Genomic DNA, 15,307 nt, shown 5'->3' with positions numbered 1-15,307 from the left:
TCAAGATTAATGACTGAAGAAATTCTGACCTTTGTTGCACTACCTTTATTCTTGTTTTGAGGGAAGCATTTGCTCACAGTGGAAGCTGATCTGGCCTCAGGTGATTACAAGGGGTATATCACAACAGAATGCAGTGAGACCCACATAAGTCAGCTTTAGGGTGCTACAGTCAGTTTCTTTGTAACAAGCCCATTTCTCCAAATTTCTATAAAATGACTATTTTTTTCTACCAATCAAACAAGATTGTGAAAATGTCTACATATAAATAAAGGCAAAATTGCCTCTCAGAGAAACTATGTTTGATCAAGGACTCATGCAACAGCTGCACTGTATTGTTTCCAGTTTCACAGACTTGTGAAGTCCCCCCCTCCACTCTCTTCCTCAGTAGTGACCTGCATGGCTCTCTGCAGAAGTAGCTTCAGAGTCTGCCTTTGCAGCCTGTGGTGCATAATGGAAGCAACAAGGAAGTAAATCATGGGATTGGCACAGCTGTTAACACAGGATTGGGATGTTATCACTTCATTGTAAGAGAAAATACTGCAAATATCCACAATCTATGGCAAGAGGGATCAGTAGATCCCAAAGGGCGGACCAAAGTATACGAAGATTATCACTGTGAGAGCAATGGTTACATAGAAACTGGTCACAGAAATCCTGTGTTATACACAGACGATCTTGACCAACAGACCAGGCTGGACACAGATGGAACAACAGATAATACTTAAAAAACCACTTTTAAAAAATACAGTAGTGATAAAGCCAGAAGTAATACAGAAATAATATTTAGAGATACTAAACAGAAAGACACAACCTTGTCCTACCAGGAGGTTCAACAGCAGACAGAAAGCCCAGACCAGAGCACATATGATGGCTGATGTGTGTCTTGGTCTTTGGCAGTGATACCAGATGGGCCACACAGCAGATAGGCAGCATTCAGCACTGATGGCTGCCTTCATGCGCAAATATGCAAGGTAATCAAATATGAATAAAATGATCAGAAAAGAAAGTATCTGGTATTTAACTGAAGGGCACACTGCAGAGAAAACACAGTCCGAGCACAAAGATGCAAGAAATCAGCAATAGTCAGGTTGAGAACATAGGTGGAGAAAGCATTCTTTTTTTGGATATATTTCTTATTTACATTTCAAATGATTTTCTCTTTTCTGGCTCCCCACTCCCCAAAAGTCCCATAAGCCCACTTCCATCCCTCTGTTCCCCCATTCAGCCCTTCCCACTTCCCTACCAGCCCTTCTGGTATTGCCCTATACTGCTGTACTGAACCTTTCCAGAACCAGGGGCTACTTCTCCATTCTTTTTTTTTTTTCTTTTCTTTATTCGATATATTTTTTAAATTTACATTTCAAATGATTTCCCCTTTTCTAGCTCCCCCCCCCCGACTCCCTGAAAGTCCCGTAAGCCTCCTTCTCTCCCCCTGTCCTCCCACCCACGCCTTCCCACTTCCCCGTTCTGGTTTTGCTGAATACTGCTTCACTGAGTCTTTCCAGAACAAGGGGCCACTCCTCCTTTCTTCTTGTACCTCATTTGATGTGTGGATTATGTTTTGGGTATTCCAGTTTTCTAGGTTAATATCCACTTAGTAGTGAGTGCATACCATGATTCACCTTTTGAGTCTGGGTTACCTCACTTAGTATGATGTTCTCTAGCTCCATCCATTTGCCTAAGAATTTCATGAATTCATTGTTTCTAATGGCCAAATAGTACTCCATTGTGTAGATATACCACATTTTTTTGTATCCACTCTTCTGTGGAGGGATACCTGGGTTCTTTCCAGCTTCTGGCAATTATAAATAGGACTGCTATGAACATAGTAGAGCATGTATCCTCTGGTGGGGAATCCTCTGGGTATATGCCCAAGAGTGGTATAGCAGGATCTTCTGGAAGTGAGGTGCCCAGTTTTCAGAGGAAGCGCCAGACTGATTTCCAGAGTGCTTGTACCAATTTGCAACCCCACCAGCAGTGGAGGAGTGTTCCTCTTTCTCCACACCCTCTCCAACACCTGCTGTCTCCTGAATTTTTAATCTTAGCCATTCTGACTGATGTAAGGTGAAATCTCAGGGTTGTTTTGATTTGCATTTCCCTAATGACTAATGAAGTTGAGCATTTTTTAAGATGCGTCTCCTCCATCCGAAGTTCTTCAGGTGAGAATTGTTTGTTTAACTCTGTACCCCATTTTTAATAGGGTTGTTTGGTTTTCTGGAGTCTAACTTCTTGAGTTCTTTATATATATTCGATATTAGCCCTCTACCTGATGTAGGATTGGTAAAGATCTTTTCCCAATTTGTTGGTTGCCGATTTGTCCTCTTGATGGTGTCCTTTGCCTTACAAAAACTTTGGAATTTTATGAGGTCCCATTTGTCAATTCTTGATCTTAGAGCATATGCTATTGGTGTTCTGTTCAGAAACTTTCTCCCTGTACCGATGTCCTCAAGGGTCTTCCCCAGTTTCTTTTCTATTAGCTTCAGAGTGTCTGGCTTTATGTGGAGGTCCTTGATCCATTTGGAGTTGAGCTTAGTACAAGGAGACAAGGATGGTTCAATTCACATTCTTCTGCATGCTGACCTCCAGTTGAACCAGCACCATTTGTTGAAAAGGCTATCTTTTTTCCATTGGATGTTTTCAGCCCCTTTGTCGAGGATCAAGTGGCCATAGGTGTGTGGGTTCATTTCTGGATCTTCAATCCTGTTCCATTGATCCTCCTGCCTGTCACTGTACCAATACCATGCAGTTTTTAACACTATTGCTCTGTAGTATTGCTTGAGGTCAGGGATACTGATTCCCCCAGACTTTCTTTTGTTGCTGAGAATAGTTTTAGCTATCCTGGGTTTTTTGTTATTCTAGATGAATTTGCTAATTGCTCTTTCTAACTCTGTGAAGAATTGAGTTGGGATTTTGATGTGTATTGCATTGAATCTGTATATTGCTTTTGGCAAAATGGCCATTTTAACTATATTGATTCTACCGATCCATGAGCATGGGAGGTTTTCCCATTTTTTGAGGTCTTCTTCCATTTCCTTCTTCAGAGTCTTGAAGTTCTTGTCATAAAGATCTTTCACATGTTTGGTAAGAGTCACCCCAAGATACTTTATACTGTTTGTGGCTATTTTCAAGGGTGTCATTTCCCTAATTTCTTTCTCAGCCTGCTTATCCTTTGAGTATAGGAAGGCCACGGATTTGCTTGAGTTGATTTTTATAACCTGACACTTTGCTAAAGTTGTTTATCAGCTGTAGGAGTTCTCTAGTGGAATTTTTTGGGTCACTTAGGTAGACTAGCATGTCATCTGCAAATAATGATAGTTTGACTTCTTCCTTTCCAATTTGTATCCCTTTGACCTCCTTATGTTGTCTAATTGCCCGAGCTATTACCTCAAGTACAATATTGAAAAGATAAGGAGAAAGGGGGCAGCCCTGTCTAGTCCCTGATTTTAGTGGGATTCCTTCAAGTTTCTCTCCATTTAGTTTGATGCTGGCTACCGGTTTGCTGTATATTGCTTTTACTATGTTTAGGTATGGGCCTTGAATTCCTGTTCTTTCCAAGACTTTAAGCATGAAAGGATGCTGAATTTTGTCAAATGCTTTTTCAGCATCCAATGAAATGACCATGTGGTTTTTTTCTTTGAGTTTGTTTATGTAGTGGATTGCATTGATGGATTTCCATATATTGAACCAACCCTGTATTCCCGGGATAAAGCCTACTTGATCATCGTGGATGATCGTTTTTATGTGTTCTTGGATTCGGTTGGCAAGAATTTTATTGAGTATTTTTGCATCGATGTTCATAAGGGAAATTGGTCTGAAGTTCTCTTTCTTTGTTAGATCTTTGTGTGGTTTTGGTATCAGCGTAATTGTGGCTTCGTAGAAGGAATTGGGTAGTGTTCCTTCTGTTTCCATTTTGTGGAATAGTTTGAAGAGTATTGGTGTTAACTCTTCTTTGAAGGTCTGATCGAATTCTGCACTGAAACTATCTGGTCCTGTGCTTTTTTTAGTTGGAAGACTTTCTATGACTCCTTCTATTTCTTTAGGCGTTATGGGACTGTTTAGATGATCTATTTGGTCCTTATTTAATTTTGATATTTGGTATCTGTCAAGGAAATTGTCCATTTCCTCCAGATTCTCCAGTTGTGTTGAGTATAGGCTCTTGTAGTAGGATCTGATGATTTTTTTGATTTCCTCAGTTTCTGTTGTTATATCTCCCTTTTCATTTCTAAGTTTGTTAATTTGGATACTTTCTCTGTGCCCTTTGTCAGTCTGGCTAAGGGTTTATCTATCTTGTTGATTTTCTCAAAGAACCAGGTCCTGGTTTTGTTGTTTCTTTGTAAGGTTCTCTTTGTTTCTACTTGATTGATTTCGGCCCTGAGTTTGATGATTTCCAGCCTTCTAATCCTCCTGGGTGAAATAGCTTCTTTTTGTTCCAGGGCTTTCAGGTGTGTCATTAAGTTGGTAATGTATGCTCTCTCCATTTTCTTTTTGGAGGCACTCAGGGCTATGAGTTTTCCTCTTAGCACTGCTTTCATTGTGTCCCATAGATTTGGGTATGTTGTATTTTCATTTTCATTGTGTTCTAAAAAGTCTTTAATTTCTTTCTATATTTCTTCCTTGACCAAGGTATCATTGAGTAGAATATTGCTCAGTTTCCACGTGTATGTGGGTTTTCTGTTGTTTCTGTTGCTATTGAAGACCACTTTTACTCCATAGTGATCTGATAGGAGGCATGGGATTAGTTCTATCTTCTTATATTTGTTGAGGTCTGTCTTGTGACCAATTATATGGTCGATTTTGGAGAAGGTACCATGAGGGGCTGAGAAAAAGGTATATTCTTTTGCTTTAGGATAGAATGTTCTATATATATCTGTTAAATCTAATTGGTCCAAAGCTTCAATTAGTTTCATTGTGTCCCTGTTTAGTTTCTGTTTTCCTGATCGGTCCATTGTGGAAAGTGCAGTGTTGAAGTCAACCACAATTATTGTGTTAGGTGTAATGTGTGCTTTGAGCTTTAATAAAGTTTCTTTTATGAAAGAGGGTGCCCTTGCATTTGGAGCATAGATGTTCAGGATTGAGATTTCTTCTTGTTGTATGTTTCCTTTGACCAGCAAGAAGTGTCCCTCAGAGTCTCTTTTGATGACTTTGGGTTGAAAGTCAATTTTATCTGATATTAAAATGGCTACTCCAGCTAGTTTCCTGAGACCATTTGCTTGTAAAATTGTCTTCCAGCCTTTTACTCTAAGGTAGTGTTTGTCTTTGACCCTTAGGTGTGTTTCCTGTATGCAGCAAAATGTAGGGTCCTGTTTACGTATCTAGTCAGTTAGTCTATGCCTTTTTATTGGGGCATTGAGTCCATTGATGTTAAGAGATATTAAGGAATAGTGATTGTGACTTCCTGTCATTTTTGATGTTATTTTTTAAATTTGATTGGTTAACTTCTTTTGGGTTTGATGAAAGATTACTATCTTGCTTTTTTCAGGGTGAAGTTTCCCTCCTTGTATTGGTGTGTTCCTCCTATTATCCTTCATCGGGCTGGTTTTGTGGATAGATATTGGGCAAACTTGGTTTTGTCATGGAATATCTTAGTTTCTCCATCTACGGTGATTGAGAGTTTTGCTGGATATAGTAGTTTTGGCTGGCATTTGTGTTCTCTTAGTGTCTGCATGAGATCTGCCCAGGATCTTCTAGCCTTCATAGTCTCAGGTGAAAAGTCTGGTGTGATTCTGATAGGTCTTCCTTTATATGTTACTTGGTCTTTTTCTCTTACTGCCTTTAAAATTCTTTCTTTGTTTAGTACATTTGGTGTTTGATTATTATGTGACAGGAAGTATTTCTGTTCTGGTACAGTCTGTTTGGAGTTCTGTAGGCTTCTTGTATATTCATGGGCATCTCTCTCTTTAGGTTAGGGAAGTTTTCTTCCATAATTTTATTGAAGATATTTGCTGGCCCTTTAAGTTGTAAATCTTCACTCTCATCTATGCCTATAATCCTTAGGTTTGGTCTTCTCATTGTGTCCTGGATTTTTTGGATATTTTGGGTTGCAAGCTTTTTGCATTTTCTTTAATTGCTGAGTCCATGGTTTCTATGGTATCTTCAGCATCTGAGATTCTTTCTTCTATCTCTTGTATTCTGTTGTTGATATTTGCATCTATGTCCCCTGATTTCTTCCCAAGGCTTTCTATCTCCAAAGTTCTCTCCCTTTGTGTTTTCTTAGCTGTTTCTACTTCTGCTTTTAGATCCTGGATGATTTTGCTTAGCTCCTTCACTTGCTTGTTTGTGCTTTCCTGTAATTCTTTAAGAGATTTTTGTGTTTCCTCTTTCATCACCTCAGCCTGTTGACTAAAGTTCTCAACTGTATTTCCTTAAGTGTTTTTTGTGTTTTCTCATTATTGGCTTTTGTATTCTCCTGGATTTCTTTCAATGATTTTTGTGTTTCCCTTGCAAGGGCTTCTAACTTTTGATCCATTTTCTCCCGAATTTCTTTAAGTATGTCCTTCATGTGTTCCTGTACCAGCATCATGACCAGTGATTTTAAATCCAAATCTTGTTTTACTGGTGTGATGGGGTATCCAGGACATGCTGGTAAAGGAGAATTGGGTTCAGATGTTGCCATATTGCCTTGATTTCTGTTAGTGACGTTCCTGCGTTTGCCTTTTGCCATCTAGTTCTCACTGGTGTTAGTTGGTATTGTCAATGCTGGACTCACCAGTACAAGCTGCCCCTTCCCAGGTGGCCTCTGGTGCACAGCTTACCTCCTGCACTGCCTTGAGTCAGGGTGCTGTTGCCCAGGCTGTTCAGATCCCGAAGCAGACACCTGAAGGCTCCCGCTGGTGCCCGCTGGATTCACTGGAGCACTTCTCCCTGCTGGCCGCCCAGAAGCCACTCTTGCCTCTTGCAGGACCTGGAGATGTGGTGTTGCCGCCCAGGCTGATCTGGATCCGGAAACGGAGAGATCTGAGTGCTCCCGACAGAGGCCTCAGGACTGGAACCTAAGCTCCATGCCACAGGAGCGAGCTGTGCTGTGAGCTCCCAGACTGCCTCTGGGTGCACACCAGGTCTCCCGCACTTCCTGGAGACCGAGTGCTGTGGCCCAGGCTGTTCAGATCCCAAAGCAGGCACCTGAAGGCTCCTGCTGGGGTCCGCTCGATTCACTAGAGCACACCGACTTCTCCCCACTGGCCGCCCGGAAGCCCCTCTTGCCTCTTGCAGGACCTGGAGATGTGGTGTTGCCGCCCAGGCTGACCTGGATCCGGAAGCAGAGAGATCTGAGTGCTCCCACCAGAGGCCTCAGAACTGCAACCTAGCTCCTTGCCCCAGGAGCGAGCTGTGCTGTGAGCTCCCAGACTGCCTCTTACTCCTCCATTCTTCTTGGACATCATTTGATATGCGGATTATGTCTTGGGTATTCCAAGTTTCTAGGCTAATATTCACTTATCAGTGAATGCATACCATGATTGATCTTTTGAAACTGGTTTACTTCACTTAGTATGATGTTCTCCAGCTCCATCCATTTGTCTAAGATTTCATGAATTCATTGTTTCTAATGGCCAAATAGTATTCCATTGTGTATACATACCACATTTTTTGTATCCATTCCTCCGTTGAGGGACACCTGTGATCTTTCTAGCTTCTGGCTATTATAATTAGGTCTGCTATGAACATAGTGGAGCATGTATCCTTAATACATGCTGGGAAATCCTCTGGGTATATGCCCAGGAGTGGTATAGCAGGGTCCTCTGGAAGTGACATGCCCAGTTTTCTGAGAAACTACCAGAGTGATTTCCGGAGTGGTTGTACCAATTTGCAACCCAACTAGCAGTGGAGGAGTGTTCCTATTTCTCCACATCCTCGCGAATACCTGCTGTCTCCTGAATTTTCAATCTTAGTCATTCAGACTGGTATAAGGTGAAATCTCAGGGTTATTTTGATTTGCATTTCCCTAATGACTAATGGTATTGAGCATTTGTTAAGATTCTTTGTTTAGTGCTGTACCCAATTTTTTAAATAGGGTTATTTGGTTTTCTGGGGTCTAACTTCTTGAGTTCTTTGTATATATATTGGATATTAGCCCTCTGTCGGATGTAGGGTTGGTGAAGATCTTTTCCCAATTTGTTGGTTGCCGATTTGTCCTTTTGATGGTGTCCTTTTTTTTTTTATTCGATATAATTTATTTACATTTCAAATGATTTCCCTTTTCTAGCCCCCCCCACTCCCCGAAAGTCCCATAAGCCTCCTTCTCTTCCCCTGTCCTCCCACCCACCCCTTCCCACTTCCCCGTTCTGGTTTTGCCGAATACTGTTTCACTGAGTCTTTCCAGAACCAGGGGCCACTCCTCCTTTCTTCTTGTACCTCATTTGATGTGTGGATTATGTTTTGGGTATTCCAGTTTTCTAGGTTAATATCCACTTATTAGTGAGTGCATACCATGATTCACCTTTTGAGTCTGGGTTACCTCACTTAGTATGATATTCTCTAGCTCCATCCATTTGCCTAAGAATTTCATGAATTCATTGTTTCTAATGGCTGAATAGTACTCCATTGTGTAGATATACCACATTTTTTGCATCCATTCTTCTGTTGAGGGATACCTGGGTGTTTTCCAGCATCTGGCAATTATAAATAGGGCTGCTATGAACATGTATCCTTATTACATGGTGGGGAGTCTTCTGGGTATATGCCCAGGAGTGGTATAGCAGGATCTTCTGAAAGTGAGGTGCCCAGTTTTCGGAGGAACCGCCAGACTGCTTTCCAGAGTGGTTGTACCTATTTGCAACCCCACCAGCAGTGGAGGAGTGTTCCTCTTTCTCCACACCCTCTCCAACACCTGCTGTCTCCTGAATTTTTAACCTTAGCCATTCTGACTGGTGTAAGATGAAATCTTAGGGTTGTTTGATTTGCATTTCCCTAATGACTAATGAAGTTGAGCATTTTTTAAGATGCTTCTCCGCCATCCGAAGTTCTTCAGGTGAGAATTCTTTGTTTAACTCTGTACCTCATTTTTTAATAGGGTTGTTTGGTTTTCTGGAGTCTAACTTCTTGAGTTCTTTATATATATTGGATATTAGCCCTCTATCTGATGTAGGATTGGTGAAGATCTTTTCCCAATTTGTTGGTTGCCGATTTGTCCTCTTGATGGTGTCCTTTGCCTTACAGAAACTTTGTAATTTTATGAGGTCCCATTTGTCAATTCTTGCTCTTAGAGCATACGCTATTGGTGTTCTGTTCAGAAACTTTCTCCCTGTACCGATGTCCTCAAGGGTCTTCCCCACTTTCTTTTCTATTAGCTTCAGAGTGTCTGGCTTTATGTGGAGGTCCTTGATCCATTTGGATTTGAGCTTAGTACAAGGAGACAAGGATGGATCAATTCGCATTCTTCTGCATGCTGACCTCCAGTTGAACCAGCACCATTTGTTGAAAAGGCTATCTTTTTTCCATTGGATGTTTTCAGCCTCTTTGTCGAGGATCAAGTGGCCATAGGTGTGTGGGTTCATCTCTGGATCTTCAATCCTGTTCTATTGATCCTCCTGCCTGTCACTGTACCAATACCATGCAGGTTTTAACACTATTGCTCTGTAGTATTGCTTGAGGTCAGGGATACTGATTCCCCCAGATTTTCTTTTGTTGCTGAGAATAGTTTTAGCTATCCTGAGTTTTTTGTTGTTCCAGATGAATTTGATAATTGCTCTTTCTAACTCTGTGAAGAATTGAGTTGGGATTTTGATGGGTATTGCATTGAATCTGTATAGTGCTTTAGGCAAAATGGCCATTTTAACTATATTGATTCTACCGATCCATGAGCATGGGAGGTTTTCCCATTTTTTGAGGTCTTCTTCCATTTCCTTCTTCAGAGTCTTGAAGTTCTTGTCATACAGATCTTTCACATGTTTGGTAAGAGTCACCCCAAGATACTTTATACTGTTTGTGGCTATTGTGAAGGGGGTCATTTCCCTAATTTCTTTCTCAGCCTGCTTATCCTTTGAGTATAGGAAGGCCACTGATTTGCTTGAGTTGATTTTATAACCTGCCACTTTGCTGAAGTTGTTTATCAGCTGTAGGAGCTCTCTAGTGGAGTTCTTTGGGTCACTTAGGTAGACGATCATGTCGTCTGCAAATAATGATAGTTTGACTTCTTCCTTTCCAATTTGTATCCCTTTGACCTCCTTATGTTGTCGAATTGCCCGAGCTAGTACCTCAAGTACAATATTGAAAAGATAAGGAGAAAGGGGCCAGCCTTGTCTGGTCCCTGATTTCAGTGGGATTGCTTCAAGTTTCTCTCCATTTAGTTTGATGCTGGCTACCAGTTTGCTGTATATTGCTTTTACTATGTTTAGGTATGGGCCTTGAATTCCTGTTCTCTCCAAGACTTTAAGCATGAAAGGATGCTGAATTTTGTCAAATGCTTTTTCAGCATCCAATGAAATGACCATGTGGTTTTGTTCTTTGAGTTTGTTTATGTAGTGGATTGTATTGATGGATTTCCATATATTGAACCAACCTTGCATTACCGGGATAAAGCCTACTTGATCATCGTGGATGATCGTTTTGATGTGTTCTTGGATTCGGTTGGCAAGAATTTTATTGAGTATTTTTGCATCGATGTTCATAAGGGAAATTGGTCTGAAGTTCTCTTTCTTTGTTGGATCTTTTTGTGGCTTTGGTATCAGCGTAATTGTGGCTTTGTAGACGGAATTGGGTAGTGTTCCTTCTGTTTCTATTTTGTGGAATAGTTTGAAGAGTATTGGTGTTAACTCTTCTTTGAAGGTCTGGTAGAATTCTGCACTGAAGCCATCTGGTCCTGTGCTTTTTTTGGTTGGAAGACTTTTCTTTTTGGAGGCACTCCGGGCTATGAGTTTTCCTTTTAGCACTGCTTTCATTGTGTCCCAAAGATTTGGGTATTTTGTGCCTTCATTTTCATTAAATTCTAAAACGTCTCTGATTTCTTTCTTTATTTCTTCTTTGGTCAAGTTGTCATTGAGTAGAGTATTATTCAGCCTCCATGTGTATGTGGGCTTTATGTTGTTTTTGTTGCTATTGAAAATCACTCTTACACCATAGTGATCTGATAGGAGGCATGGGATTAGTTCGATCATCTTATATTTGTTGAGATCTGCCTTGTGTCCAATTATATGGTCGATTTTGGAGAAGGTACCATGAGGTGCTAAGAAAAAGTTATATTCTTTTGCTTTAGGGTGAAATGTTCTATAAATATCAGTCAAATCCAATTGGTCCAAAGCTTCAATTAGTTTTACTGTGTCCCTGTTTAGTTTCTCTTTTCACGAACGGTCCATTGATGAGAGTGGTGTGTTGAAGTCCCCCACAATTATTGTGTTAGGTGCAATGTGTGCTTTGAGCTTTAGTAAAGTTTCTTTTACGAATGAGGGTGCCCTTCATTTGGTGCATCAATGTTCAGAATTGAAAGTTCTTCTTGGTGGATTTTTCCTTCGACCAGCAAGAAGTGTCCTTCTGTGTCTCTTTTGATAACTTTAGGTTGAAAGTCAATTTTATCTGATATTAGAATGGCTACTCCTGCTCGTTTCCTGTGTCCATTGGCTTATAAGATTGTCTTCCAGCCTTTTACTCTATGGTAGTTTTTATCTTTGACACTGAGGTATGTCTCCTGTATGCAGAAAATTGTAGGGTCCTGTTTCCTTATCCAGTCTGTTAGTCTATGTCTTTTTATTGGGGAATTGAGACCATTGATGTTAAGAGATATTAAGGAATAGTGATTATTACTTCCTGTCATTTTTGATGTTATTTTTATATTTGAATGCTTATCTTCTTTTGGGTTTGATGAAGGAAGGTAACTATCTTGCTTTTTTCAGGGTGTAGTTTCCCTTCTTTTATTGGAGTTTTCCATTTATTATTCTTTGCAGAGCTGGGTTTGTGGAAAGACATTGTGTAAATTTGGTTTTGTCCTGGAATATCTTTGTTTCTCCATCTATGGTGAATGGGAGTTTTGTTGGATATAGTAGTCTTGGCTGACATTTGTGTTCTCTTAGAGTCTGCATGAGATCTGCCCAGGCTCTTCTAGCTTTCATGGTCTCTGGTGAGAAGTCTAGTGTGATTCTGATAGGTCCTCCTTTATATGTTACTTGTCATTTTTTCTCTTACTGCCTTTAATATTCTTTCTTTATTTAGTGCATTTGGGGTTTTGATTATTATGTGACGGGAGGTATTTCTGCTCAGGTCCAGTCTATTTGGAGTTCTGTAGGCTTCTTGTATATTCATAGGCATCTCTCTCTTTAAGTTAGGAAAGTTTTCTTCCATAATTTTGTTGAAGATATTTGCTGGCCCTTTCTGTTGTAAATCTTCACTCTCATCTATACCTATAATCCTTAGGTTTGGTCTTCTCATTGTATCCTGGATTTCCTGGATGTTCTGGGATACAAGCTTTTTGGATTTTGCATTTTTCTTTCTTTGGTTTCTATGGTATCTTCAGCATCTGAGATTCTTTCTTCCATCTCTTGTATTCTGTTGTTTATATTTGCATCTATGGCCCCTGATTTCTTCTCAAGGTTTTCTATCTCCAAAGTTGACTCCCTTTGTGATTTTTTAGTTGTTTCTACTTATGTTTTTAGATCCAGGATGGTTTTGCTCAGTTCCATCATTTGTTTGTTTGTGTTTTCCTGTAATTCTTTAAGAGATTTTTGTGTTTCCTCTTTCATGACTTCTGCCTGTTGATGCAAGTTCTCCTGTATTTCTTTAAGGTTTTTTTTTTTTTTTTTTTTTTTTTTTTTTTTTTTTTTTGCCTTTCTTCTTTATTGGCTTCTATCTCTTGAGCCTTATTCTCCTGCATTTCTTCATGTGATTTTTTTGTTTCCATTATACGGGTTTCTACCTTATTCATGTTCCCCTGTATTTCTTTAAGAGATTCATTTATGTTCTTTTTGTGTTCTTCTAGCAGCAGCATGAACAGTGATTTTAAATCCAAATCTTGTTTCTCTGGTGTGTTGGCATAACCAGGACTTGCTGATGTTGGAGAGTTTGGTTTAGATGCCATATTGCCTAGATTTCTGCTGTTAGCGTTCCTGCGTTTGCCCTTTGCCATCTTGTTCTCTGGAGTTAGTTGGTCTTGTCTCTGGCTGGTGTTTCAGCCTCCTGAGAGGCTCTAGGGCTATTTCTGCAACACTGGATAGCAGCCCTAGTGTGCTTTGCCCCAGATTGTGTCTGTGAACCAGATGGTGTCTGTTTGCTCCTTCAGGGAGTACTGAGGGTGTATGCTGCAGGGACCTTTTCTGCGTGCTGATCACACTGCTCCCAACTGGGTTGGTGCACACAAGGCTAGCCTCGCTGCTCAGGCCCTGAGTCTAGGCAAAAGCCTGGCAGGCCAATGTCCGAGCAAAGTTCCCCTCAGCTGTGAGTGTTAATTGGGTCTGTCAGGTGGCCAGGATGGCGGTGTGCACGAGCTCCCTGAGAGTGCTGGGGAGAGTCTGCTGGGCTAACAACCTCCTGGCCAGGTCGGCACACAGATGGCCCACCGAGCAGCCCAGGGCCTGGGGGCAGTCCAGGGCCTGACCGTCTTAGACCCCAGCTATGTCAGCCTCGGGCTAGCCTGTTAGCTGGTTTTGCCTGCTAGGACTCTCTGGCTTCCCGTAGGCAAAATGGCAGTGGCGCCTGCATGTGGGTGCGCAGGCCCGGGAAAACAACCTCCTGGCCATGTTTGCACACTGGTGGCCCCCCGACCATCCCAGGGCCTCGGTGCAGGCCAATGCCCGTCGGGCTTAGACCCCCTTGATGTTGGTCTCGGGTTGTATTTGCGTACCTCAGTCTGTCTGATCTCTCTGGCATCCTAGAACCAAGATGGAGGCCAGTCTCTCGTAACTGACTGGCTGGAGGCAGAGTTCTGAAGTGGCTTCTGTGTGGTGAAAGGCGCCATAAATCCACCGCTGCTTGTAGCCTGGCTGACCAGCGATGGCCAATGGTCGTGGGCACAGGGTCTGCCTGGACCCTGCCAGCTTGGTTCCACTGCTGATGGCCCTTCCTCTGGACCAGCCGCTGCTGCTGTTGCTGCTACCGCTGCCTCCTTCCTACTCTGTAGTGTCACTAAATTGATTCTTATGATAGTCTAATGGAATCAGGAAGTGTTCCATCTTGATTCTCCAGATCTAGAAAACTAGCTTTTAACTTTCTTCATGGAAAGTTATACTGTAGCAATATTCAGTACCAATTCCCTAAAGAAACAAAGTTCTTGGTTTTCATTTCTCTCAACCAGAAGGCTCATGTAGAAATTGATGACCTCATTATTGAGCCACTAATCATTCTCAAGAGTCTGGATATCTCCTAGGGTGAATTGCAGATTGAATCTGCTACTTAGTATTTCCTCTAGGGATCCTGGACTCAGTGCATTTTTAATTTCCTTCTCCATGTCCTCTAATACCAAGGATTTGATTCGCTTCTCTGCCCTTTCTTAGTCTATGAGAGGCTTTTTCTCTGCCTCAATTACTTCTGTCTTGTTGGGGAGTAAGGTATCTCCATCGCCACTATACAGGATGATTTGAGCTGGTATTCCCAGGAAGTCTGGCTCCAAGCTATTCCCCTTCTTCCATCAAGGTTTTCACAAACTTTCTTCAATGTAATACATTTTTTCTCTGAACAATACTTCTCTCTCTTGTCTGGTTGGAGACATTATTTTCTCAACAAGGGTAGATGGTTCTTGATCTCTCTGTGTTGTTTCTGATCCATGACTGTGCCCTGGCATGCCTTGACCTTTGATGTGTTTCTAAAAATTAGGTGAGGCCTGTGTGGGTCTGACCTCACATAATGGTAACGTTGAAAGTGTAGAAGTACCTTCCATATTTTTCCTTTTGTGGGCTTTGTTCATTTTCCTCTTTGATTAAATAGGGCCACTTATGGCCCTTGCAACCATCAGCAGTCTTCCTCTCAGTTTCAGCCTCCTCTGAAGGATCTTTCCTATTCTTGTAGGAATTTTAGTTGACTTGGACTTTCTTTCTGGGGTTTACATACCTGACCATTGCCGAGCTGTCCTCTCTGAAGCTCTAGGTCTTGATTTTCCTGAGTGCTCTTTAGAACCTTGCCAGGTTCTTTAAGGACCATCTCTGTTCCAACCTGGCATATTCTTTTTGGACTTGTCCCAAAGTGTCAGGCTCTCTCTATGTCCCACTTTTATCCTGGTATTTCTGCTTTTGCCCTTTTCCAGAAGCTTCAGGCTTCATGTCCACTCCAGGCTGTTTAGGTTGACATATTGAGAACTTCTTAGGCTGCTTTTTTGAGGGTGTTGGCTCCAGTACAGTACTGCACTTCCAATATCCAAGTGAAAACGACTGTTTGCCTTGTATGTGGGTACTCT

The 15,307-nt window shown here is 41.4% G+C and overlaps 1 pseudogene; it reads right to left on the bottom strand.

The window, feature by feature from the left end:
- Positions 1–344: 344 nt before the first annotated feature.
- On the bottom strand, positions 345–15,054 carry LOC127691668 (mas-related G-protein coupled receptor member B4-like; annotated as a pseudogene).
- Between the last annotated feature and the right edge of the window lie 253 nt (positions 15,055–15,307).

This window comes from Apodemus sylvaticus, chromosome 1, assembly GCF_947179515.1.
Source record: "Apodemus sylvaticus chromosome 1, mApoSyl1.1, whole genome shotgun sequence".
In the NCBI taxonomy this organism is placed as follows: Eukaryota; Metazoa; Chordata; class Mammalia; order Rodentia; family Muridae; genus Apodemus; species Apodemus sylvaticus.
The sequence above is the reverse complement of the archived record's forward strand: the minus strand, read 5'-3'. Positions and strand labels throughout refer to the sequence as shown.